The sequence below is a fragment of the Dendrobates tinctorius genome, unplaced genomic scaffold (genome assembly GCF_039654945.1).
Source record: "Dendrobates tinctorius isolate UK_male_01 unplaced genomic scaffold, ASM3965494v1 ptg000486l, whole genome shotgun sequence".
Classification (NCBI taxonomy): Eukaryota; Metazoa; Chordata; class Amphibia; order Anura; family Dendrobatidae; genus Dendrobates; species Dendrobates tinctorius.
In genome coordinates this window covers 754,477-779,740 of record NW_027362147.1, presented here as the reverse complement: position 1 = coordinate 779,740, position 25,264 = coordinate 754,477, and the positions used below count along the sequence as shown (strand labels likewise).

The 25,264-nt window shown below is 46.6% G+C and overlaps 1 long non-coding RNA gene across 1 annotated transcript; it reads left to right on the top strand.

Annotated features, from left to right (window-relative positions):
• Nucleotides 1-12,263: 12,263 nt before the first annotated feature.
• Nucleotides 12,264-22,063, top strand: LOC141077986 (uncharacterized). The gene is made up of 5 exons (XR_012227630.1): nucleotides 12,264-12,711; nucleotides 13,587-13,729; nucleotides 18,318-19,565; nucleotides 19,641-19,727; nucleotides 21,157-22,063. It is a non-coding gene; the product is annotated as an uncharacterized lncRNA (long non-coding RNA).
• Nucleotides 22,064-25,264: the final 3,201 nt, after the last annotated feature.

Sequence of the window (25,264 nt, the reverse complement as noted above, 5' to 3'; positions counted from 1 at the left end):
TTGTGTAATTAACAGCACCTGTAACTTACCTGTGGCACCTAACAGGTGTTGGCAATAACTAAATCACACTTGCAGCCAGTTGACATGGATTAAAGTTGACTCAACCTCTGTCCTGTGTCCTTGTGTGTACCACATTGAGCATGGAGAAAAGAAAGAAGACCAAAGAACTGTCTGAGGACTTGAGAAACCAAATTGTGAGGAAGCATGAGCAATCTCAAGGCTACAAGTCCATCTCCAAAGACCTGAATGTTCCTGTGTCTACCGTGCGCAGTGTCATCAAGAAGTTTAAAGCCCATGGCACTGTGGCTAACCTCCCTAGATGTGGAAGGAAAAGAAAAATTGACAAGAGATTTCAACGCAAGATTGTGCGGATGTTGGATAAAAAACCTCGACTAACATCCAAACAAGTTCAAGCTGCCCTGCAGTCCGAGGGTACAACAGTGTCAACCCGTACTATCCGTCGGCGTCTGAATGAAAAGGGACTGTATGGTTGGAGACCCAGGAAGATCCCACTTCTTACCCCGAGACATAAAAAAAGCCAGGCTGGAGTTTGCCAAAACTTACCTGAAAAGCTTAAAACGTTTTGGAAGAATGTTCTCTGGTCAGATGAGAAAAAAAGTAGAGCTTTTTGGGCAAAGGCATCAACATAGAGTTTACAGGAGAAAAAAAGAGGCATTCAAAGAAAAGAACATGGTCCCTACAGTCACACATGGCGGAGGTTCCCTGATGTTTTGGGGTTGCTTTGCTGCCTCTGGCACTGGACTGCTTGACCGTGTGCATAGCATTATGAAGTCAGAAGACTACCAACAAATTTTGCAGCATAATGTAGGGCCCAGTGTGAGAAAGCTGGGTCTCCCTCAGAGGTCATGGGTCTTCCAGCAGGACAATGACCCAAAACACTTCAAAAAGCACTAGAAAATGGTTTGAGAGAAAGACTTCTAAGGTGGCCAGCAATGAGCCCAGACCTGAATCCCATAGAATACCTGTGGAGAGATCTAAAAATGGCAGTTTGGAGAAGGCACCCTTCAAATATCAGGGACCTGGAGCAATTTGCCAAAGAAGAATGGTCTAAAATTCCAGCAGAGCATTGTAAGAAACTCATTGATGGTTACCGGAAGCGGTTGGTCGCAGTTATTTTGGCTAAAGGTTGCGCAACCAAGTATTAGGCTGAGGGTGCCAATACTTTTATCTGGCCCATTTTTGGAGTTTCGTGTGAAATGATCAATGTTTTACTTTTTGCTTCATTCTCTTATGTGTTTTTTCATTTAAGACAAATTAAATGAAGATAATAATACCAAAGAATTTGTGTTTGCAATCATTTTCAGGAAGAAACTGAGTATTATCTGACAGAATTGCAGGGGTGTCAATACTTTTGGCCACAACTGTATGTTTTTCAGCTTAGTAAAAATCTTGCTAACACCCATGCTCTAGTTTCTTTTTCTCTTCCAGATTCATCAGAAACCGACACCTGTCATAATCTTAAGCCTGGTGATTTGGTAGTTGTGAAAAGGTATGTCAGAAAGCATGGACAAGAACCCTTGTATGACGGTCCCTATCAAGTCCTCCTCATCACCCAACAAGCCAATAGCAAATAAAGGGGGCAAAATGTTTTGGTTTTCCACATTTTCTGTATTATTATTGGTAGAAATTAAAGTTAAAGTTAGAAGATATTCAAAGGCTCAGAGATCAATATAATAAAGACAATGATCATAATAAGGACAGTTGGTGGTTCTCAATCCAGCCAATTGATTTAAGGGAATTGGGGGCTGGATAACTGGGATTTTACAAAGCTTGCTGTATATTGCTGCCTGTATCCTTGTTGTATATGTGATACTAAAACTTGTTCTTTGGTGTATTTCTGTATGTATTAGGAAATTCTGCACTAGGATAGCTAGCGATGATACCAAAGTCATCGTTGCCCCTGCTCTTCTCTATACCGATCTCAAAAGGCTACTTGATGAAGATGTTGAAGCCAAGCGCATGGCTACCTTCAAAAGATCTCCACCACCATCATCAAAAATTGTTATTTGTAAATTGTAGCATACGGGGAGATGGGTGCGCTGCAACAGCCATGACTGATAACATGGCATCAGCCATGTGAAGACCAGTACCCCTTGAGCTTATGGCCTGGGATAGCACCTCTGATGCTGCACATTAGTTAACTAAATTTATCTAGGGGGGATTGTGAAGTACAGTATTCAGTTGTACGGGACATCTTGTTCTCCAGACCTCCATTTTAGTGCTTGCGACGCCATTTTGTTGCTTACGAGTTAAATTTTGTAGTTAGGTGAAAGTTTGCGGTTGTTAAGAAACCAGACTGTCCCAGTCTGAACAAGATATGATATATGAGACCCTGATGAATGTGCTATTGTTCTATTCTCTGCGTCACGTAGCTAGGGACATATTCCGATTTTCTTGCAATACTATTGGCTTATAAAGTAAATGTGTCACGACGATGCTATTGGTAGCTGAGTACTTTGCATATTTAAGCAAAATACTATAAAAAGGTGACATAATAAACGGGGTTAGTGATCTGCCTTGATCCTCCCATACAGAGGCATACGTCTCCGTCTGGTCATTCCCAGTTGCTAGCAACGCCCTGTGGATTAATTTGGAAATCACTTGGTCAACCGTGAGGGGTTAATTTAGCCCTCCCTCAATAGCTCCCTCATCATACGGTATTAAGAAATGGGGTATGTAAACTTTTGATCAGGGTCATTTGAATGTTTTGGGTTGTCATTATGATTTAAAACGTGAAAACACATTGGTTTGACAATAAATGGCTTCACACAACCACTAACCATGAGTGAAGAAAAAGTTTTGGTGTTATCATTCATATTCTCTGAAAAAAGGCCAAGAAAGTAAAAATTCTGCCAGGATATAAAAACTTTTGAGCACAACTGTATGTAAACTTCTGGTTTCAACTGTATGTGAGCTGAGTGCTCACAATAGTATCAAAGAGAAGAGACTAGCAGCTTACAAGAAACTGTAACCCTTTCAAAATAAACCTTTATTAGGAAATAATTAAAATCCATCAGACTAACGAAAAAATGATAATCATATATACCATGGATATATGATATAATACAAAACATATAGATATAACAGCAGACTATACAAATTTGTACCATGTGCCCACAGGTAATCCTGTAGCCAGGTGAGCAATACTATACAATCTACAATGTTAATTGCCTGGGTAATGCCATATTATGCGCATTTTGTTTTTTGAGCTATACTACCAGAGGTCTACAGCAGCATTTAAGGAGCTACAAAAATTTCTGGCAAGTACTGGTTGGGTACTGCAAGTGACAACAATCTCATGTATTCTTCATAAGTATGGCCTGTGGGGTAGGTTGGCAAGTCGCAAGCCTTTTCTTACAAAGAAAAAACACAAACGTGGCAATCTATTGCCAAAACCTACATCAAGTCTGCCAAAATCATGAGGGAAAATGTGTTGTGTGATGAGACCAAGATGTAACTTTGCACCAACCATATCGTTAACAATGTGTATCACCAAAAGAACACTATACCCACAGGGAAGCATGGTGGAGGCAGCATTGAAGCATGGTGGAGGCAGCATTTGTGACTATTTTCTTGCAGCTGGAGTTGGGGAGAATTATGGAGAGCTCTAAATATCAGTCAATTTTTCATCAAAACCTGTTAGTTGAAAATGAAGAGTAATTTCACTTTGTAGCACAACAGCGATCTTAAGAAGACCAAAGTTTTGAAAATAGCCCAGTTAGAGCCCAGACCTGTATAGAATTGAAAATTTGTGGGTTGACCTAAAGAGAGCTCTACACAAGTGATTCCCTTGCAATCTGACAAATTTGGAGCGCTATGCAAGGCAGAGTGAACAAAGATTGCAATTTCTAGGTTTGTCATGCTGAAATACTCCTACCCAACAACACTTAATGTTGTCATAAATTCAAAGGGTACATAAAAAAGTATTTGTTTAAGGCTAGTTTCACACTAGTGTATGGCTGATGTGCGGAGGGCTGCTGGCTTCCTCCGTGAAGCTCTGCCCCTGCACCTCAAGTTGACAGACGGCACAGAGAGGCTGCAGCTTGCCGGCTCCCAGTATTCAATTGCACTCGCATCTTTCAGAGCGACTCTAGCTGCGTGATCAGGTCATGTGATCACGCTGATGATGTCACTCCCTGAGGCACAATGGTGGTAAGTGCTTCATGCTAGTGGAGCTGAAGACACCTAAGATTGGATCTATCTATCACAATAAGTGACATCACACTTTCCCCTGTACCAGGAGTCTGCTGCCTCGGAGTAACCCCTGACTCCGCCCTGTCCTTCAAACTGCACATCCAAGCTCTCGCCACCTCCTGTCACCTCTAGCTAAAAAATATTTCCAGACTACATTCTTTCCTCAACCCTCAATCTACTAAAATGCTTGTGCATGCCCTAATCATCTCCCACCTTGACTACTGCAACATTCTTCTCTGTGGCCTACATTCTAACCCTCTTGCACCTCTCCATTCTGTCCTTAAAAGTGCTGCCAGACTAATTCATCTCTGTCCTCTCTACTTCCCTGCTTCCCCCCTTTGCAAATCCCTTCACTGGCATCCAATTTCCGAGCACATCCTGTTCAAACTACTAACACTGACCTACAAAGCCATCCATAACCTTTCTCCTCTGTATTGTTCCGAACTAATCTCCCAATATCTTCCCTCACGTAATCTCTGGTCCTCCCAAGACCTCCTTCTCTCCTTCATGCTTACTCACTCCTCACCCAATCGCTTCCAAGACTTCTCCTGAATATCCCCCATCTTCTGGAACTGTGTGCCCCAACACATCTGATTAGCCACCACAATTGGATCATTCAAGTGGAACTTGAAAACCCATCTCTTCAAGAAAGCGTACAACCTGTAATGACCACGCTGCCACATCAACACCATCGGAGCTACTGCAACCCCCAACCTTCTGTCTCCTTCCCCATAATCCTGTAGAATGTAATCAGGCAAGAGGCAGGGACTTCTTCCCTCTGTACTAGTCTGTCATTGTTTCTTTGTCTTCTGTGAGGCCTCGTTCACACGTACCGTTTTTTCGCGTTTCCGCGGCGGTATTTTCCGAGCGTTTTTGCCGCGAAAACGTGAAACATAAGCATCCCATGCATTCCTATGGGATTCCGCAATGCTGTGCTAATGCTGCGGTTTTTACCGCTGCAAAATTGCTTCGTGGTAAAAAACGCAGCATGCTCATTAATTTTGCGGAATCGCGGCGATCCCACACCCATAGGAATGCATTGTTCTGCTTACTTTCCGCATGTGGCTGTGCACACCATGCGAAAAGTAAGCAGAACATTTGCGGATGGCACCCACGGTCCGGAGGAGAGGATACTGTCCTCCGGGCTTTGGGTACCATATCCCTGTAAAAAATAGAATTTAAAATAAAAAATATTGTTATTCTCACCTTCCGACATCCCGCGCAGGCTTCCCGCCTCTCTCCACGCTCCCGGTCCCAGTAAGCCTTTGCGAGCGATGACGTCCGTTCTCACGGTCATTCGCACAACGTTATCGCGAATGACCGCGAGACGTCACGATCACGTGAGAACGGACGTCATCGCGGTAATTGTCGCAAATGATTACTGGGACCAGGAGCGTGGAGAGAGGCGGGAAGGCTGCGCGGGACATCGGAAGGTGAGAATAACAATATTTTTTTTTTATTATTATTTTTTACATTCTTTTACTATTGATGCCGCATAGGCAGCCTCAATAGTAAAAAGTTGGTCACACTCGTCAAACACTATGTTTGACGAGTGTGGCCAACCTGTCAATCAGTTCTCCAAGCGATGCTACAGATCGCTTGGAAAACGCTAGCAATTCTGCAAGCCAAATACGCTTGCAAAATGCTAGTTTTTCTGTGGGAAAATCGCCGGAATTTAAAATGCGATTTTCCCGCGGAATGGAATTCCGGAATTCTCGCGGTAATTTCCGCGAGAGTTCCGCTACGTGTGAACCCAGCCTAAGTGATATTTGTGTTTTGACGTAACTCCTTCTCATGAACAGCACCATGGAATCAATGGTGCTATATAAATAAATAATAATTGGAGGAGTAGGTGAGATTACTGTGTTTGTGTGTGTGTGGTATTTACTGTGTGTGGGGGGGTGGTATTACAGTGTGAGTGGGGAGTATTTAGTGTGGGTGGGTGTTACTATGTGTGGGGGGGTATTTTGTGTGGAGGCATAAGATAATGCTCACTGTATGGTTTGGGGTCACTCACTTGGCAACAGGATTAAGGCACACAGGAACGGTTTCTCACTTAAACAGACCATCCGGTTAATTTAGACACGGCATAAACCGGATAGACTACAGACCGTTTAGTTACATTCATGAACATAACAAGACACCAGTCTGCTCATGTAGCAGATATACCTCCCTGCCATTCTTACAACCCCCTTGTCTGAGGTTAGCTTCCAGGAGCTCAGCTCCACATGCTGTCTTTTTGTCAGTCCTGGCTTCCAGGGAAGCTGCCTAACTGGAATCCCTGTCCCGGGCAATGACTGGCTCAGCAGGTCAAACCCGACAGTTCCAGACCCTCAGAAGGGCGAAGGTCGGTAGCTTCCCCAATGCAGTTAGCCATCACAGACTGCAGGTACATGGCCTCACCATGTGCTATTCAGGAATCCAGTCCTCTTGCAGGACCTTCCAACACAGAGACCATGTGACTAAACCACAGTCTCATTATAACGTATGAGACCCACCCCTTGATTGGAGGTCTGTGACTAGCCAGATCCGCCCAGCTCTCTGGCTAACCCTGTAAGCACAATGCCTTATAAGCTAAATAAGTCTCATGGAAGTACAGGTCCCAGAGCAACAGGCTAAGAGCCCAGAGGACCTTCTCCTCTGCAACACATACCGTCCATTCACCACAACACCAGTCACTGTCTCACATACCCCCCTCTGTTCAAACTTGTGGGGTTGAACACTTGACATAAACCAGGGGCCTCGAGACATGTCACGCATGTCACCATGCCCTACCTGTCGAGAGGGCCTTCTCAGTCCCGAAAACATAGTCCATCAGTCACTAAATTCTTTGTCGCCTTACGTTTCATAGTCATCAATTTGTTAGGCCTCCCCTGCCCCCAGAGGTCCGTATGTAGGCTTTGAGCTTCAGCCCTTGAGCCCTTGAGTCACAGTCTGTCTGTGTCACCAGACCCTTTTTAGTCACCACATTTCTCAAGTATAACCTTCACCCGACCTTTCTCTCCATGACCGCTTCCAATGGTTGGTGCAGTCACGAGACTCACTTACAGTCGAACCTACTGTCTGAGTCTGACACATCTAGTATGTTACAGGGGCTATTGTCCAGGTCCTTCAGCTTTGCCCTGAGAGTAGATCTGCCATTTTCAGATTCTTGACATCCTTGTTTTCCTTCCTGAACTTCCAAGGTTTCTTCTTTCTAGATGTCTTTGGCTGTCAGCAATTCCATTATTTGGAGGGCCCCTTCAGTTCCCATTACCTTGGGTTGAAGGCGGCAGCCATCATCCACCAATGTGGCAAAGCTGTCCTGTAAGAAGCAATCTTTCGAGCCTTAACTGCTCTATCTCCTTTAGATACACCATTCAGCATTTAAGGAAACCAGGATGGATGAACACAGAACTTAAGCACATGCTAAAAAGGAAGAAAAAAATGTTTATAAAATGGAAAGAGGGAGGCATATCTAAAGAAGAATATAATGCTGTCTGCAGAACCTGCAGGGCACAAATCAGATTATCTAAAGCTGAAAATGAATTGAGGCTTGCAAGAGATGTCAAAAGCAATAATAAAGGATTTTGGGGATATGTCAAAAGTAAAAGAAAAGTCAAAGATGCTATAGGATTTTTACAGGATGAAAATGATGAAATGGTAAGACAGGATGTTGAGAAGGCTGAACTTTTAAATTCCTATTTTGCATCTGTTTTCTCTCAGAAAGGAAATGTAACATCAACTGTTATTCACTGTCCTATTAAGGGAATAGAAGAATCCAGGATATCTATAAACAGAAAGATAGTGAGGAAACACTTAGCTAACCTAAATGAATTCAAGTCTCCAGGTCCAGATGAATTACACCCCAGAGTACTGAAGGAGATAGCAGAAGAAATTTTTGAACCCCTCTCCATAATCTTTGAAAATTCTTGGAGAACAGGAGAAGTGCCAGAAGACTGGAGAAGAGCAAATGTTGTTCCTATCTTCAAAAAGGGGAAGAAGGTGGACCCAGGCAACTATAGGCCGGTGAGTCTGACTTCTATACCAGGAAAGATCTTTGAACAAATTATTAAACAACATGTATGTCAATACCTAGATAAGAATGAAGTGATTAAACAGAGTCAGCATGGGTTTGTAACTAATAAGTCATGTCAGACTAATTTAATTTCCTTCTATGACGGTATTACTGATTGGGTGGATCAAGGAAATGCTGTAGATATAGTATATCTTGACTTCAGCAAAGCATTTGACAAAGTCTCTCATACAATCCTTATTGAAAAAATGACTAAGTATGGAATGGACAAGGCAACTGTTAGGTGGATTCATAACTGGCTTAGTGATCGGACCCAAAGAGTGGTCGTAAATGGCTGCACATCCAGTTGGAAGAATGTCTCAAGTGGGGTACCACAGGGCTCTGTCCTGGGCCCTGTATTGTTCAACATCTTTATCAACGATTTAGATGAAGGAATTGAGGGTAAACTGATTAAATTTGCTGATGACACAAAGCTAGGAGGGATAGCTAATACTAGAGAAGAGAGAGAGAGGATTCATAAAGATTTAAATAAACTGGAGAAGTGGGCAGCAACTAACAGAATGGTTTTTAACAGGGAGAAATGCAAAGTACTACATCTGGGCAATAAAAATGAAAAAAGCATATATAGAATGGGAGGAATAGGGCTAAGTGACAGCACATGTGAAAAAGACTTGGGTATACTAATAGATCACAGACTGAATATGAGTCAACAGTGTGATGCAGCAGCAAAAAAGGCAAATGCAATTCTAGGATGTATTAACAGAAGCATACAGTCTAGATCACGTGAAGTAATTATTTCCCTCTACTCCTCTTTGGTCAGACCTCATCTGGAATATTGTGTCCAATTTTGGGCACCACATTTTAAAAAAGACATCAACAAACTGGAGCAAGTTCAGAAAAGAGCGACCAGAATGGTGACCGGTCTGCAAACCCTGTCTTATGAAGAAAGGTTGCAGGATTTGGGAATGTTTAGTTTGCAAAAGAGAAGACTGAGAGGAGACTTAATAGCTGTCTACAAATATCTAAAGGGCTGTCACATTGTAGAAGGATCAACTTTATTCTCATTTGCACAAGGAAAGACTAGAAGCAATGGGATGAAGCTGAATGGGAGGAGACACAGATTAGATATTAGAAAAAACTTTTTGACAGTAAGGGTGATCAATGAGTAGAACAGGCTGCCACGAGAAGTGGTAAGTTCTCCTTCAATGGAAGTCTTCAAACAGAGGCTGGACAGACATCTAACTGGGATGATTTAGCGAATCCTGCTTTGAGCAGGGGGTTGGACCAGATGGCCCAGGAGGTCCCTTCCAACTCTACCATTCTATGATTCTATGATTCTAAAAAACCATTCGATACTCCAACAGAGTATAGCTCCGAGACTCTCCATCGTACCCAAGACGAAGAATCGAATCATACCCTTTTCTCTGGGTTTCTGGTCTTCATGGTCACCTGGAATTCTTAATCTCACCACTCCAGACTTATCCACCATCTCTTGCATGGCTCAACCATTTCTTCCAATGACTTTTTCCACCATAGGAATAGGCAGAAGACTCTGAGCTTTCCTCATATGCTCCAGCTGCCTAGCAGCGTCTTCATTCCTCAATCGAAACATCCACGTTGCACGCACACATCTCCACTCAGGATAGCTACTCTCCTCGCTGTGACATCATTTGTGGACAGTACCAGTAACTGTTTAGCTTCTGGGGGCCAGTACACCTTACACGCCCCCACAGCCTTCTTGAATTCTTCAAGCACAGACTGCCTGGCACATGCCTCTCTCAGGTCCTCGGGTACCTCAACAACTCACTTGAATTTCAAAGTGCTATTCTCTTCACGGACGGACGGCTCCTGTTTTGCCTAGGACATTTCCATCAAGACATCTGCCATGACTGGCTGATTGTCTTGTCCAGCTCTTAGTGCAAACTCTCCCTGAGCTTTACCCTCTTCAAGACCCTTTGCCAAGATGGGCCTTTACAGCTTTGCCTCATTACCACTCTGGCACTGCCGCTGTAAGTCTGCGACCACCAACTCCTTCTCTTGTAGAAGTCCTCCTAATGCTTCTCTGAGCACCACCATATCTTCAAATGTGGCCTTGTTCACGGTTTGACACTTTGACAGGTGACCTCTGAGCTCAGAGACTTCCTTCTCCAGCTCATCCACTCTGTGCCCAGGACCCTTTCTCGTTCGACATGCTCTTTTACCGTCTCTTTAAGCATCTTTATTTCATGATCCTGTTCTCTTTTGGCCAGCATGTGTCGCACCATAACTTCTTTAATTATATTTTCAGATGGGCCAGCTTGCCCACCCAAACTCTGCTGCTTGAGAGTTCTATCTGTTCCTTCATCACCAGGTTTAGCTTTCTCTTGGGTCTTCCATCCATTACCTTCGACTGCCTCTAGGGTCTCTGCTGGGCTCTCTGAAGAATCACTGTTCTTGCTCCCAGACTCAAAAACTGAGTTTTTGTCAGATTTTTGTTCCTTCAAATGCTTTACTTCGGCTTGTAAATCTGTCACTTTTTCCTACTCCCGAGACAACTCTTTGGCGAGGTCCTGGAACTCCTGCACTTTGTTCCAGCAGGTCATTTCCAGCTGAGACACGTTTTCTGCATTCTCCTGCCAAGCAGAGCACAGCTTCTCCTCGGTGGAGTGGAGGGTATGGAGCAGCTTCTGCTCCTGCGCATCCTTCTCTCTGAGCTGAGCCTTGACTACCGAGAGCTCGGACTCCAGGTGACGCACCTGATCCAGCTGCGTGGAGTTGGCAGCTTTCATACTCGACACCTTCAACCTCTCTTGAGGCTCTGCCCGGTCACCCTTAGGTACCTTTCTACTCTCTAGAACTTAAGAGAACTCCACACTCTCCAGCTCTTCAGCATCAGGTTCTCTGTAGGCTTCACCATACTCAACAGCTTGACTCTGGTGGGATCTTTTTTGCTGAGGTGCGTGTTTAGCCCGCTACGTAGCTTTGAGGTAGCTTTTGGTGCCGCCAACGCGTTCCCGAGTGCCCGACGGCCCGCCGGTACAAATTTGGCGCAAATCGTAGAACACGAAAATTTCCGTCCCTTACCAGGCACTCAACCGCCGGCCCCTTTTCACGCCCATTTCACGCAGTTTACCGGGCGCTCAATTTTGACATTGGTCTGCAGTACCGCAATGAACACCAGGTGTCATCATTGTATTTTTTTTTTAATCAGAGACCACAAGGTGGCAGGATTGCCTTATTTAATAGAATGCTAATGTCTTTCAGTAAAGCTTTGCCTTAAATGACATTTTTAAATAGCTTTTTTGAAGGAACCGGCTGCAGGAACCCGGGGGCAGGTTGTCAGAGGCTGCAGGAGACCGGGGGCAGGTTGTCAGGGGGCTGCAGGAGACCGGGGGCAGGTTGTCAGAGGCTGCAGGAGACCGGGGGCAGGTTGTCAGGGGCTGCAGGAGACCGGGGGCAGGTTGTCAGAGGCTGCAGGAGACCGGGGGCAGGTTGTCAGGGGCTGCAGGAGACCGGGGGCAGGTTGTCAGGGGCTGCAGGAGACCGGGGGCAGGTTGTCAGGGGACTGCAGGAGACCGGGGGCAGGTTGTCAGGGGCTGCAGGAGACCGGGGGCAGGTTGTCAGAGGCTGCAGGAGACCGGGGGCAGGTTGTCAGGGGGCTGCAGGAGACCGGGGGCAGGTTGTCAGGGGCTGCAGGAGACCGGGGGCAGGTTGTCAGAGGCTGCAGGAGACCGGGGGCAGGTTGTCAGGGGCTGCAGGAGACCGGGGGCAGGTTGTCAGAGGCTGCAGGACACCGGGGGCAGGTTGTCAGGGGCTGCAGGAGACCGGGGGCAGGTTGTCAGGGGCTGCAGGACACCGGGGGCAGGTTGTCAGGGGCTGCAGGAGACCGGGGGCAGGTTGTTAGGGGCTGCAGGACACCGGGGGCAGGTTGTCAGGGGCTGCAGGAGACCGGGGGCAGGTTGTCAGGGGCTGCAGGAGACCGGGGGCAGGTTGTCAGGGGCTGCAGGAGACCGGGGGCAGGTTGTCAGGGGCTGCAGGAGACCGGGGGCAGGTCTGCCAGACTGAGTGTAACATAGGGCAGTGGAGTGGTAGGGGTAGGGAGATGTGTGACGCGGCCGGGCAGCTTGTCACTCAATCCCCTGTTCTCTGCACTGTGTGGCCGGTGGGCGGGTATGGGGGCGGGGCTATTTCCTTTTGTCGCCAGACATTCATCCCATTCATCCCCCTTGTGCCATGCTGTCTGGCCGGGGTGGGAGTCAGTGGTGTGCGTCCGGAGGAGGAAGGTCGGGTGTCAGCGCTCTGTGAGCCTGTGTGTGACATAGGGCAGTGGAGTGGGAGGGGCGGGGAGATGTGTGACGCGGCCGGGCAGCTTGTCACTCAATCCCCTGTTCTCTGCACAGTGTGGGCGGGGGCGGGGCCAGCGTCCTGTGAGGCCGGGTCACTGTCCATCTCGCCGGGCTCTGTGTGCTGTGGGAAATTTAAAGCTTGGAAGCCGCCTGCTGGTAAGTATGTACACCCCTATGGGCACCACCAATACATAGCTACTGTATGGGGTCAGCTGTGTGGGGCATGGTAGGGATACAGGCTGTCCCGGTGGGGTGGAGGGAGGGGAAGCTCAGCACAGTGTATGGGGTCAGCTGTGTGGGGCATGGCAGGGATACAGGCTGTCCCGGTGGGGTGGAGGGAGGGGAAGCTCAGCACAGTGTATGGGGTCAGCTGTGTGGGGCATGGCAGGGATACAGGCTGTCCCGGTGGGGTGGAGGGAGGGGAAGCTCAGCACAGTGTATGGGGTCAGCTGTGTGGGGCATGGCAGGGATACAGGCTGTCCCGGTGGGGTGGGGGGAGGGGAAGCTCAGCACAGTGTATGGGGTCAGCTGTGTGGGGCATGGCAGGGATACAGGCTGTCCCGGTGGGGTGGAGGGAGGGGTAGCTCAGCACAGAGTATGGGGTCAGCTGTGGGGGGCACGGCAGGGATACAGGCTGTCCAGTTGGGGTGGAGGGAGGGGATGCTCAGCACAGTATATGGGGTCAGCTGTGGGGGGCACGGCGGGGATACAGGCTGTCCCGGTGGGTGGGAGGGTGAGCTGACATGCAGGGGGCTGTGTTATCACTGCTGTGAACACTAGCAGGGCTTAGAATAGAAATAATAGTAAAATACAATAATTCGATAATTCATTTTTTTTTCTTTCCCTGTTTGTCATTAGCTAACAGAGCATAACCCACAGGTAACACTTGAGGAAGCCGCCACCGCGCGCTGTGTCTGCTGGAAACATACACTCATGGATGAAGATTCATATTTAATGTATTAATAGAATTAATAGGATTTAGAATAAAAATAATTTTAAAATTCAATAATTTCCTTTTTTTTTTCAACTAGTTAACAAGGCATCTCAGAGACTGAACTGGCTCCATGTGGCAAGGACAACAAATTTCCCTGCTGGACGACATCACGATGGAGGGACGATGCTCTCCGGCCTCCATCATAATGTGGACCAGCTAGCCTCTTCATCCTTTGTTTGGGTAAGTAAAAATCCATGTACGTATCGTCAAAGTAGCTGTCATGACACGTACATTCATGTATGTGTATACATGTATATACAGTCACCTGTCATGACACCAGAGAGCTGTGTGGCTCTGTAGCACTCTCCAGCACCACACAGCGTCCTACACAGCATTGCGGCCTGCCACAGCCTCCTCCGCCCTCTGACAACCTGCCCCCGGGCTCCTGCAGCCCCTGACAACCTGCCCCCGGGCTCCTGCAGCCCCTGACAACCTGCCCCCGGGCTCCTGCAGCCCCTGACAACCTGCCCCCGGGCTCCTGCAGCCCCTGACAACCTGCCCCCGGGCTCCTGCAGCCCCTGACAACCTGCCCCCGGGCTCCTGCAGCCCCTGACAACCTGCCCCCGGGCTCCTGCAGCCCCTGACAACCTGCCCCCTGGCAGTGCCGCAGAGTCCCTGGCAGTGCCGCAGAGTCCCTGGCAGTGCCGCAGAGTCCCTGGCAGTGCCGCAGAGTCCCTGGCAGTCTCACTCAGTGCCTGTGATAAGAGTGGTCCCTAAAATGTGGGGGGGCGCCGTGCCCTCACCCTCCGAAAAATCTCCCCTTCCATGCCAATTGGCACGTCGAGGGCCCGGTAAGCGACGGCCATTTGCCACGGTCGTTACCCGGTTCTCGACATGCCAATGCCATCAGGCAAGTCGAGGTCTGGGTAAGAAACGTGGCTATACCACGTATGTTACCGGGATCTAGATACTATCCTGTGGATGGAACGTGGGGGGGAGCTCGCGGTTCTGGGTCTGTTTCTCTTGAACCACAAGTCACAGCAACCCAGTTTTGGTGTCTTTTTCGTAGTGGAGACTCTCAGCTGTCCACCCTGGGAGCGACTAATGTCTGGCTCTTACGGCACGGGAGTGGTGGTCCTCAGAGCCAGGGCCTAGGTTCTCCGGAACCGCAAGTCGCAGCCGGGCGAAACGGGTCTTAAAATCTGGGGAATTCCCTCGGTTTTCATCCCCCAAAGTGGCTCGTCACTGTGCGCTTAGGCTAGCCGGCTCTCATCCTCAGTATGTCACATTCAACAGTGAGAGCCGGCTAATGGTGCAGGCTTGAGGGGGAACAAATGCCCAACAGAGCAGCACACAGCCCCAATAAATATTTCCCCACATCAGTCTGGTAATTAGATTTCAAATGACACCCCAGTGGCCCCTCTGGCTTTACCAGAAGTCGCACCAGGGGCCCAATATCTGATTTGGACAGCAGATTTGAAAAGACATTTTGAGGCCTTGGGTCGGTTTTGAGGTTCTGAAACCCCACAACTACCCAGCAGAAGGTACCAGGCCAACCAAACTTGGCAGGAAAATTGTCCAGGATGCCTCCTACAAACAGAGACATCACTTGTCCCCCTGCTGCCCAGGGAATTTGAATTCTGGGGTCAGAGCATGGCTGTCCATTGATGAAAAGGATCCTGGTGGTGCAGGCTTGAGGGGGAACAAATGCCCAACAGAGCAGCACACAGCCGCAATAAATGTTCCCTCACATCAGTATGGTAATTAGCTTTCAAATGACACCCCAGTGGCCCCTCTGGATTTTACAGAAGTCGCACCAGGGGCCCAATATCTGATTTGGACAGCAGATTTGAAAAGACATTTTGAGGCCTTGGGTCGGTTTTGAGGTTCTGAAACCCCACAACTACCAAGCAGAAGGTACCAGGCCAACCAAACTTGGCAGGAATATTCTCCAGGATGCCTCCTTCAAACAGAGTCATAACTTGTCCCCCTGCTGCCCAGGGAATTTGAATTCAGGGGTCAGTGCATGGCTGTCCATTGATGAAAAGGATCCTGGTGGTGCAAGCTTGAGGGGGAACAAATGCCCAACAGAGCAGCACACAGCCCCAATAAATGTTCCCTCACATCAGTCTGGTAATTAGCTTTCAAACCACACCCCAATGGCCCCTCTGGCTTTACCAGATGTCGCACCAGGGGCCCAATATCTGATTTGGACAGCAGATTTGAAAAGACATTTTGAGGCCTTGGGTCGGTTTTGAGGTTCTGAAACCCCACAACTACCCAGCAGAAGGTACCAGGCCAACCAAACTTGGCAGTAATATTGTCCAGGATGCCACCTACATACAGAGACATGACTTGTCCCCCTGCTCCCCATGGAATTTGATTTCAGGGGGTCAGAGCATGGCTGTCCATGGATAAAAATGGTCCTGGTGGTGCAGGCTTGAGGGGGCACAAATGCCCAACAGAGCAGCACACAGCCCCAATAAATGTTCCCTCACATTTGTGTGGTAATTTGCTTTCAATTAACACCCCAGTGGCCCCTCTGGCTTTACCAGAAGTCGCACCAGGGGCCCAATATCTGATTTTGACAGGATGCCTCACAGAGACATCACTTTTCCCCCTGCTCCCCATCGAATTTGATTTCCTACCAAGTTTGGTTGGCCTGGTACCTTCTGCTGGGTAGTTGTGGGGTTTCAGAACCTCAAAACCGACCCAAGGCCTCAAAATGTCTTTTCAAATCTGCTGTCCAAATCAGATATTGGGCCCCTGGTGCGACATCTGGTAAAGCCAGAGGGGCCACTGGGGTGTCATTTTAAAGCTAATTACCAGACTGATGTGAGGGAACATTTATTGGGGCTGTGTGCTGCTCTGTTAGGCATTTGTGCCCCCTCAAGCCTGCACCACCAGGATCCTTTTCATCAATGGACAGCCATGCTCTGACCCCAGAATTCAAATTCCCTGGGCAGCAGGGGGACAAGTGATGTCTCTGTTTGTAGGAGGCATCCTGGACAATTTTCCTGCCAAGTTTGGTTGGCCTGGTACCTTCTGCTGGGTAGTTGTGGGGTTTCAGAACCTCAAAACCGACCCAAGACCTCAAAATGTCTTTTCAAATCTGCTGTCCAAATCAGATATTGGGCACCTGGTGCGACCTCTGTTAAAGCCAGAGGGACCACTGGGGTGTCATTTGAAAGCTAACTACCAGACTGATGTGAGGGAACATTTATTGGGGCTGTGTGCTGCTCTGTTGGGCATTTGTTCCCCCTCAGGCCTTCACCACCTGAATCCTTTTCATCAGTGGACAGCCATCCTCTGACCCCTGAATTCAAATTCCCTGGGCAGCAGGGGGACAAGTGATGTCTCTGTTTGAAGGAGGCATCCTGGACAATATTCCTGCCAAGTTTGGTTGGCCTGGTACCTTCTGCTGGGTAATTGTGAGGTTTCAGAAGCTCAAAACCGACCCAAGGCCTCAAAATGTCTTTTCAAATCTGCTGTCCAAATCAGATATTGGGCCCCTGGTGCGACTTCTGGTAAAGCCAGAGGGGCCACTTGGGTGTCATTTGAAAGCTAATTACCAGACTGATGTGAGGGAACATTTATTGGGGCTGTGTGCTGCTCTGTTGGGCATTTGTTCCCCCTCAAGCCTGCACCACCAGGATCCTTTTTTATCAATGGACAGCCATGCACTGACCCCAGAAATCAAATTCCCTGGGCAGCAGGGGGACAAGTGATGTCTCTGTTTGTAGGAGGCATCCTGGACAATATTCCAATATGAAACGTGAATATACTACGTGTGTTACCGGGCTCTCGATACTATCCTTTGGATGGAACGTGGGGGGAGCTCGCGGTTCTGGGTCTGTTTCTCTTGAACCACAAGTCACAGCAACCCAGTTTTGGTGTCTTTTTCATAGCGGAGACTCTCAGCAGTCCACCCTGGGAGCGACTAATGTCTGGCGCTTACGGCACGGGAGTGGTGGTCCTCAGAGCCAGGGCCTAGGTTCTCCGGAACCGCAAGTCGCAGCCGGGCGAAACGGGTCTTAAAATCTGGGGAATTCCCTCGGTTTTCATCCCCCAAAGTGGCTCGTCACTGTGCGCTTAGGCTGCGGAGCTACCCAGCAAAAAGATGAAAACGTCGGCCATTTTGACAGGGAGCGGGGGGTGCGAAACATTTTCCCCCTGGCATGTGATATGTCAATCGAATAGAGAATTTCACCCAGAAAACAATGGCGTGCTTTTTTTCCACGTTGCGTTAGTGGTTTTCGATTTAATGTGGCGTTTTACTTTTGTTTTAGGCAAAATGAATGATATTCTCCAAAAGTGCCAGCGAGAAGAGGGGGCCCTGAAATGTGTGGGGGGGCACCGTGCCCTCACCCTCCGAAAGATCTAGTGGCCGACTGCCACCGCCACGGAGATATGATCGATTTCCAATGCATGTCTACAAGAAAAACATGCCAAAACTTCGAGGGTTCAATGGTCTGATGCTAGCCCTTTTACGGGAAGAAATCCCAAGGTGTGCCCTTCAAATAGACACCAAAAGCATGTGGCTGCAAATTGTGGTTCCAGAGAAATGAGACCAAGACCTCCGGCACCCAAGGTTCAATGCAAATTGGATGGTCAAGGCCTGGTTAACGAACGGGGCGTGTATGCGGCTGTTACCCGGATCTCGATATAGTAATTTAAATGGAACGGAGATACCACTTTGATTAGGTGGTTACACTTCCTCTTGTACCTAGGTGGCACAAGAAGACGTGGAGCTGCCTTTTTCTTGCAGTGACTAGGGTTCGAATCCTTTTATTGTTTAACTCAATATTTATTTTTCTATTTCTTTAAGGGGTGTGTTCTTAAACTTGAGTAGTGACAGCACAGCCAATCATGATGAGGAGGAAGTTGAGGTGAGGATTTGAATATGGGGCATGTCTTTACTTGCTTTCAAACTGCCTACGAGGAAAGATGGCTGAGAGACAAACTGTAAGTACATAAATCAGCAACCCGGTTTTGGTGTCTATTTGAAGTGCAGTGCCTGGGCTTTCTTCCCCTAAAAGTGCTAGTGTCCAGGGCTTATGAAGGCAGAGCAGTGACCCCAGATTTTGGGCATTTTTTTTCTCATAGATATGCATTGGAAAGTGGATAAGGGTGGTCCGTTTTGGGCAAATTTCTCTGGAATTCAAGTCACTGCAGGGCAGTGAGGGTCTTAAAATTTGTGGGAGACTCTGTACTCACCCTGTTAAAGATCTAGATTCTGTGTGCATCAGCCACGGAGATATAATCGCTTAGCTCCCTATGATGAATCCCATTAATTTAGGACTTTGACAATTTTTTCACCTACAAATTACCAGAAGTCCTAAATGAATGGCATAGTAGGAAAAGCGCACTGGCAAATAGTACATGTGTTGATGAGCATGCTTCCTATAATTTATAGCATTTTTTACAGAGAGGCTTCAAAATGGCACATGCTCTGAAGTACAATTCGAATTGACCCAGATTCCTTGTCCTTAACTATGTGCACATGCTGCGGATTATGTGCGGATTCATCCGCGCGGATTTTGTAAAATCCGCAGGTGAAACCGCAGGTCAAAAGACCTGCGGATTGCTCTGCGGTTTTGCCCTGCGGTTTTTCATCTCCTCAATGGAGGAGATGGCAAACCGCAGGAGAATCCGCAGAAAGAATTGACATGTCAATTCTTTCTGCGGATTGAAAACCGCAGATAATCCGCGAGGAAAATTCCGCACCGTCTGCACTGCGGTTTTTGATTCCCATAGGGAATCATGGTACTGTACACCGCAGCAAAAACTGCTGCGGGTCCGCAGCGGCCAAAACCGCTGCGGAACCGCAGCAAAATCCGCAGCGTGTGCACACAGCCTAAGATGTCTTTATTTTTTGTAGGATTTTGCACACTACAATTATGAAGAATCATTGGTCCATGTTTCCCAAAAAAGAGGTGGGTTGAATCATAAAAGAACATGAGGCTGTGGTGTCACATGCAATATTTAATAGCATTTCATATTCGGTTTCAGCTATTTCTGATGTAATGGTGAAAAAGTGAAGCGTTCCAGGGAGGTGGAGGTGTTTACCATACAGGTAATGTTCTGCTCACATATTCATCCACGTTCCCATTTGTTCTCCATCCTCTTAACCACATTACTCTCTCTGTAGGTCAGAGGTTGGCGTCGGTACAGAATGTTAAAACTGATAAACGATGCCCTGGAACATCAGGATGAAGCATACCAGTTGAAACCCAAGGTACGGAGTCCTGTTAAATTACTTTTACGCGGGATGATTTATCAGGCTATTACGCCCATCTAGCACCTCGATTGTCAATGTGACTTTACACACAACTATTAAGCAACTGTCGCTCAGTAGTCGGTGATGAGCGACTATCGTTCCAATTGTGCACGACCACACACCGGACACTAAATGATATTCCCTCAGTCACTCAGATCATGCAGTGTTGTTTTGTTTGGCTGAGTACATGCTATCGCCAGTATTTCATTAGCACACTGGCTGGGGAACAGTTCCAGTCTTTTGTCTGCACTGCATTAGCACTGTGAAGAGGTTTGTACTACACCACGATGCATGACACTTCACCAAATAGCACTCCGGTATATGATAAAAGGGTTAAACGCTCACCCGAATGCTGACCGAGGCATCCTGCAGTACTTCAGGACCTTCAACAGCATCAGAGATCATTTGATCTCCAACATCATTGAAGGTCCTGCAAGAAGCCTCATTGAGCAGCGGTGTCATTCAGGTGTGTAAAGCCAGCCCTTTGATTTAAAAAAAAAAAGTGACAATGAACACTGAGCAACTTCTAGATCAGCAATCTTGGGCAGAAAACAAGTATTTTGCTCTGAAGGTACACAGCCTATCAGTACAGGATCCATTAAAGTTGTTCACTGACTGGGGTGGGAGGTGGTAGGGGAGGTAGTGAAGAAAAAATAAAATAAAATCAGTTGGAAAAAAAACTTGCACATCTCCACAGCCAGGTTGTCTACATTCAACCCTTCTGATTGCAGGCACAGACATCTCAGAACCTCCCATATAACAAAGGAGATAAGAGTTGGTGTGTAGAAAACATTGCTATGCGGAGGGGTAGACATTACATTTTTATAAAATAAAATGAGCAAACTCCACATAGCAAAGTTTTCTACAGCCCTTAACTTGTTATCTCCTTTCCTATCTGCTACTATTGTGACCTGACTCGCAGCCTAAGGCTATGTGCACACGGGGAAAATCCTCCTGCGGATTTTTCTGCGCAGAATTCACGAAATCCGCAGGTCAAATGAGCTGCATTTTTCCTGCGGATTTCTTCCTTTTTTAGTGCAGTTTTGATGCGGTTTTTCAGTGCGGTTTTCCCCCTGGGGTTTTTGAGAATGGGGAGATAGAAAACCGCACAAAAGAAGTCACATGCAGTTGTTTGAAAACCGCACACCCACTTTCTGCAGCGTCTGCACAGATTTTTTTTTTTCCATAGATTTACATGCTACTGTAAATCACTGTGCGGTTCTGCGGGAAAAATGCATCGTGTGCACATGGCCTAAAAGCATCTTTGATTACAGTATATAATGTATAATATTTTGTGGGTGACAATGTTGCCGAGGTGCCATACCAGACTGTCACTATGTATAATGTTGCACTGTGCAATATTGATCAAATTTTTTTCTCTCCCCAGTTTGGATACGGTTTCACAAATTGGCAATAATGAAGATGGAGAAAGGAAGCTATGCCATTGCTGTAAAGCACAGGAATAAGACCAAATATAGTTTTATGTTTGTTTCTCTAAATAACATGACGTTTGCTTTGGTTTTGTTCCCTTTTCTATAGTATAGTGGTGATATGAATATGTTATGTACATGTCAGCATACCCTGTGGACTTTTTCTACTGTGAATTTTAGGAGCTTGACACTTGCACAATGAATAATGATGAGGTGTCCGTGTGACCAGAGGTTACAGAATGCAATTGTACCCATTGTATCTGATGAGGTTATTCTCATATGTGTTTTTCTGTCACAGGCCAGAAAAAGGAGATGAAAGTAGAATGGTCCTGGATAATCAGACAGTGCATGCACTAGGGCTCATGCCTTGTCTTTCAGGCAACTAACTCACAGCTATGTGAATACAGCTACAAGCAAGCTAAAGTACTTAATGACTAGTAGGGAGTGAGAGGTGCTATAAAAGTACAGAGTACCTGAAGGCCATGAGTACAAAGATGGCTTTACAAACCCTAATACCATTAAACAAGTCTTCTATAGCCCACACACAACTACAACATAGCCAGCTTAAATAATATTTTATTGAATTAAAACGAAAGCTCAAACTGTTAAAAATATAATTCAAATAAGAGTGCATTTACTCAGGCAATTAATCCAGTGACATTGTCAAGGGATGGGCCTTAAATTTATCAGCTCAGATCCCTGTGCATAGTCCTCACTTTGGCCATGATGCCAGAGCAATTGACAGGTTTTTTTCATCATTGCTGATAGCCCTAGGCCTTAAAAGCGTACAAATTTTTATATATATATATTTACTGTGACAGATCTGTCACTTCTCTGTGTGCGAAATTCACAGTAAATATGCAGGTGACTACATTGCATATTTACTGCAACGTGTACCAGTTTTACGTGCAAGAACCATCCATACGCATGTGTGGCTCAGCCCTTGGAATCCCCTGTTTCTTTCCAATGTGTGTGTGTAATATATATATATATATATATATATATATATATATATATATATATATATATATTACACACACACATTGGAAAGAAACAGGGGATTCCAAGGGCTGAGCCACACATGCGTATGGATGGTTCTTGCACATAAAACTGGTACACGTTGCAGTAAATATGCAATGTAGTCACCTGCATATTTACTGTGAATTTTGCACACAGAGAAGTGACAGATCTGTCACTTCTGTGTTTTAACCCTGTAACATCTTATCTGATATACCAGCACAGATGTTACAGGTGGATGGGGCATCAAGGGTTAATTACTTACCTCCTTCTGCACACTTATTGCAGGATACACACGGATTTTGTGTGCATTCCACATTTGCAGAAATCACACAAAACACTTGATAACAATATGCATGTGTGGATGGGCCACAAGTTTGAAGACCCCCCCCTGAATATATATATATAAAAAGTTTAGTTACGCTTTAACAATACACTAGAATAAAAACCATTAGTTTAATAAACAAAAACATTGCAGAGCAGCAACATGCACATTATTTAAAAGACTAAATTTCACCTGCAAAAGAGAAAAAAAAAAGTTAGAATAGACTCAATTAAAGGTGAACTATAGTATTAGAAGAACAGCTGCCTCCTTGCAAAAAACTGCCACTTCCAAACTGGCGTTAAGTGAAGTCATGATGCTCAGCTCCATTGAACTCAATAGAGCTGAGCCTCAATATCACATATTTCTGGAAGCTGTTTTTCTGTTGCTAGAGTACCCACCTAAAACGCAAACAAAAATGAACTTTAACTTCGGAGTCTCTTCAGCATGACCACAGGGTTCATATTCCATCTCCTCATCTGCGATGTACTTGTTTCTTTAGTGCTTAGAAGGAAAAAGGAATGATGTTACAACTGAAAGATATGCATAAAAAAATCCACACTTCTAGAATACTGGCACTCAGCCAAAGTACAGTAATGCTTCACAGAAATGCTGCAAAGTGTTACTATGCTTTAAGGTTTTTCCATGAGTCCTGGCTATCACATTAAAGGGTGAGCGCCGGTGGCAGGATTTTTTTTTTCTTCCAATGTTATCCCCTATCCATAGAATAGTTTTTAAAGTTCCATACAATAGAATTATCTACAGTTTCAAACTCAGTGGCTGGTGTGGCTAGTCCCTGACAAGTACAGTAAGAATTTAATATAAATAGAAGTGTTCAATAATTACCTTGAAGAGCTCCTTTTCTGGTTCTGCCTCATGGAACGTGTCTGCATGAGAAAGGACGGGGAAGGTACATGTGCCCTGAAATGAATACATTAGTATTAAAAGCTGGTAATGAGTGCATCCATTAGCTTGGCACCATGGTATTGGAGTAAAGGTATTTTCACCTTGCACTCGAAGTCTCTTCATGCTCACTCTCCAGTTCTTCGGGAATCAGTTCTGGTATCTGGGAACTGTGGACTGCAGCTGTCTGGTCTCTTCTTCCCCTGGTGTTCTCTTCTGCAACCCTTTAGGGGAATCAAAAAGAAGAAAAAAAGAAGTCTTTGTCAAGTTTATTTCAAAGCATGTATTATTTTCATTTCACAATAAAATACCTTGAAGTGCTGGCTGTGGCTTCTTGACTCGCTGACTTCCGTGCTTCCATCAGTAGGCTTTGTCCATGGCAAATGTCATCCATGTTCTTTTCCCGGTAGTTCCTGTCCGCTGTAAGATTTGAATGTGCCAAATACCTGGCGACCAGACGTTGTTGCACGTCAGTACATCTTGAGAGAGTCCAGGATTCAAGCACTTTTCTAACCATCTGGCTGGTGACTATGGGGAGATGAAACCTAAAAAAAAAAAAAAAATTTATATATATATATATATATATATATATATATACACTACATGTAGAGACTAAGTTGTATGACTTTTAATAATCTTACTTCCTGTGAAAACGGTTCATATCATTGGTTATGTTTTTTGTAGAGGAGACTCTCGGCTGTCCACCCTGGGAGCGACTAATGTCTGGCGCTTACGGCACGGGAGTGGTGGTCCTCAGAGCCAGGGCCTAGGTTCTCCGGAACCGCAAGTCGCAGCCGGGCGAAACGGGTCTTGAAATCTGGGGAATTCCCTCGGTTTTCATCCCCCAAAGTGGCTCGTCACTGTGCGCTTAGGCTACGGAGCTACCCAGCAAAAAGATGAAAACGTCGGCCATTTTGACAGGGAGCGGGGGGTGCGAAACATTTTCCCCCTGGCGTGCGATATGTCAATCGAATAGAGAATTTCACCCAGAAAACAATGGCGTGTTTTTTTTCCACGTTGCGTTAGTGGTTTTCGATTTAATGTGGCGTTTTACTTTTGTTTTAGGCAAAATGAATGATATTCTCCACTAACAAAGTGCCAGCGAGAAGAGGGGGCCCTGAAATGTGTGTGTGTGTGTGTGGGGGGGTGCGCCCGTGCCCTCACCCTCCGAAAAATCTCCCCTTCCATGCCAATTGGCACGTCGAGGGCCCGGTAAGCGACGGCCATTTGCCTCGGTCGTTACCCGGTTCTCTACATGCTAATGCCATCAGGCAAGTCGAGGTCTGGGTAGGAAACGTGGCTATACCACGTGTGTTACCGGGATCTCGATACTATCCTTTGGATGGAACGTGGGGGGGAGCTTGCGGTTCTGGGTCTGTTTCTCTTGAACCACAAGTCACAGCAACCCAGTTTTGGTGTCTTTTTCGCAGAGGAGACTCTCAGCAGTCCACCCTGGGAGCGAGTAATGTCTGGCGCATGTAGACAGATGATGATTTTAGCCGGGGGGAGCACGCTATGACCCCCTGATTGCCAATTCCTCTGTGTTCAGGGGCCCCATTGAGGTAGCCCCTTTTAGGTAGCAGTCTGAAGAACGTGTGTGCAAAATTTGGGGTTGCTGGCACCTTCCCCTCTGGAGTTGTGGGGTCTGAGGCCCCAGAAAGCTGATCCAGACAGATCATTCTTTAGGAGGGCTGGTTCTTTTTGAGCTTTCGGGGTCCCCTGATCGGCTTCTGGGCATGCTAGCGGGGCGCACGAGGTGGCGTTGGAAAGCTTAGGACCTGCTCTGGGCTTGATAACAGGTCCTGGGGCCGTGAAGTACTCCC